The 1481-nt window shown below is 34.4% G+C and overlaps 1 non-coding gene across 1 annotated transcript; it reads left to right on the top strand.

The window, feature by feature from the left end:
• Positions 1-302: 302 nt before the first annotated feature.
• Positions 303-421, top strand: LOC123689171. Its single transcript, XR_006750214.1, has one exon. It is a non-coding gene; the product is annotated as a 5S ribosomal RNA (ribosomal RNA).
• The last annotated feature ends 1060 nt before the right edge of the window (positions 422-1481 follow it).

Raw genomic sequence — 1481 nt, 5'->3', positions numbered from 1 at the left:
ACGGTAATACCAGTTGACTTCCTTTGTTATTTAATTATATCAATTGTATTATATTTCTGTACATGCAACAAAGTGTTAATAAATAAATATAAAACTTAGATCTTGTACTTTACGTCTTCAGTTTCTCTTCTCGCCTAGAAGGGATCGCTTATTAGCGGAGCTGCGCGTGGCACCTATTTTATCACATAGCTAAATAGTTTATGGAACGAAGTTCCATATAACGGCTAGACGGAAAAAAATCAAAAGTTGTAACGACAATTTTTGCTATAGTTATTATATTCTATATTTTCGAAACAGTTATCGCCAACGTCCATACCACGTTGAATACACCGGTTCTCGTCCGATCACCAAAGTTAAGCAACGTCGGGCGAGGTCAGTACTTGGATGGGTGACCGCCTGGGAACACCTCGTGATGTTGGCATTTTTTTTCCTTTTCAAATTAAAATAATTTTTGGAGTCACATAACTAAATTTTTCTTGTTTTAAGTAAATAGTTTTTATACGGAGAGTGAATAAAAGAATTATTAAAGTAAACCAAAGGTTGTTAAAACGTGAGTTCGTGCAGGCTTAATTTCCTCTATCCTTAGCACGCAAATCGCAGCACAGTAGCTGAACGGTGCCTATTTGTGTTTTATTTTATTTCAATAAGCGTGTTGAATTTCTCTTTGTATTAGACCTTTGAACTCGTTATCATTACCTTTTATGGGCTGCTTTATTGATTTAACTTTATTAAATTGTAATTCTAGGAAGCAAATGTTTGTTAATCTACTAAACTGATTGACTGTGAGACCCTTCTCTGTTTCGTCAGACGGTAGCTCATGTTTTGATCGTAGTTATCAGCAAGAGACAACGGAGAATCTGTTTTCACCGGTTTCTGTTTGTCTTTCACTCGTTTGGTGAATCGTCAAGCCACGTGATCTTTTGCCTTCTGTATTACTGGATATGATTGATGACCAAATCTTCGTAGTCGACATATGGTACTGTGACTGACTGACTATGTTGGTGACGTACTACGTTTTATTGCCAGTTCTTCTCTTCCGTTCTACGCCCATGATTTGAGAACTGGCAGTAAATATAAAATTAGATTCATTTAGGGCCTGTTTCAAAATGTATGGATAAAGTGCCAAATAGCTATGCAACACATAAATTATTCGAAAGATAAAAGTTCCAAATAAAATACTTCGAATTTCATGACGTAGAGCGCTATCTGACAGTCGTGAAACGCAAAAATACTATTTATCATACCAATAAGTAACAAATAGCTTATTTGGAACTTATCCGGACATTGTGAAACAGGCCCTTAATATTTCTTTTTTCGACGTTCATAAGTGTACATTATGTTACCTATAATATGAATAAATAAATTTTGACTTTTGACTTTTTGACTGAAAATGTAATTTTGCTAAAAATCCAGTTTGGATATAATTTAAATCAACATGTAAAATTTTCAAAAACTTACACGTAATTGCTAAATAGACAGCT

Source organism: Pieris rapae, chromosome 4 (genome assembly GCF_905147795.1).
Source record: "Pieris rapae chromosome 4, ilPieRapa1.1, whole genome shotgun sequence".
Lineage (NCBI taxonomy): Eukaryota > Metazoa > Arthropoda > Insecta > Lepidoptera > Pieridae > Pieris > Pieris rapae.
This window is presented reverse-complemented; position numbering and strand designations above follow the sequence as displayed.